Genomic DNA, 1,076 nt, shown 5'->3' with positions numbered 1-1,076 from the left:
TAATGAATGCCTTGAGAATTTTTCGAAGTGAAACTATTCTCCTCTTATGGTTCATATTGATTTACAATCAAGATGTACACTTACATCGTCCTTAGAAACATGGCATATTGTGTCGATTTTGGTTCCTTCCTTTGAAGGTGACTCATGGCACTGCATCCTCAAGGAGGATCGCCCACGAGTTTCCGGTTAAGTCTTCTACCCTATAGCGGATTTTTCATCATCAATTGTTCAACTAGGCTCAACCAAGCTCAGTGTGATGTCTTAGAATTGTCCGAAATTAAGGAGATAGTGGTTTTAAGTGTGCCTCACACTACCGACTCTCCACGGACATGCCTGGTCATACTGACTTGGAGTTACCGAAAGCTTTTGATTTTGGATCCCCCTACGCTATTAAACCAATTGCCGTCTTGCAAAAGACGTTGAAGACTTATCAAAGCTGGAAAATTATCATCATAATCGGATCCTCTAGGTCCTCTGAGTTAGTTTATGTTCATGTCAGGGAGCTTTTGCTAACTAGTCATGGAGTTTACGACCTTAGAACGATCGAAAGGACTTGGTTTTGATCATACACACGTCACTTTTGGCTAAGGCAAAAGCCTACACGCCACCTGCAAGCTTCACAGCTTCGTACATGCCAAATCTGCGAAAAACAGCAATCTGTCCCTTCTGGACAGTAAACTTCGTTTGAGCTTTTTGAACAGCTCCGGAAGAACCAGACAGTGAGCTTTATATCATTGGAAAGCTCTATGAGTCTAGTTTTCAGAACTTTTCACGGTTCGTCCATATCTATTTTAACAAAGAAGTTATGGCTGTTTTAGTGCGCAAAGGTCATTCTGCGCGGAAATTTTTATGCACTCTCGGGATTGCAGCTTTTCGTAGCTTCTTTCAATCCTTCTAAATGGTTCAAGTAGAACTATTTACTCGCCTATCTACTCCTTGTAGTTATGTCTTATAGAGACATTGAGTGCTTCGCAGATAGTGGAACTATCCACAACATTCTAAGGAACCATGTTGAGTTTTAAAGACCTTCATGCTAATGGTTTTCATTTGAAAACACATTGTGAGAATGAACAAGA

Source organism: Fragaria vesca, linkage group LG4 (assembly GCF_000184155.1).
Source record: "Fragaria vesca subsp. vesca linkage group LG4, FraVesHawaii_1.0, whole genome shotgun sequence".
In the NCBI taxonomy this organism is placed as follows: domain Eukaryota; kingdom Viridiplantae; phylum Streptophyta; class Magnoliopsida; order Rosales; family Rosaceae; genus Fragaria; species Fragaria vesca.
Note: the sequence above shows the minus strand (reverse complement) of the source record.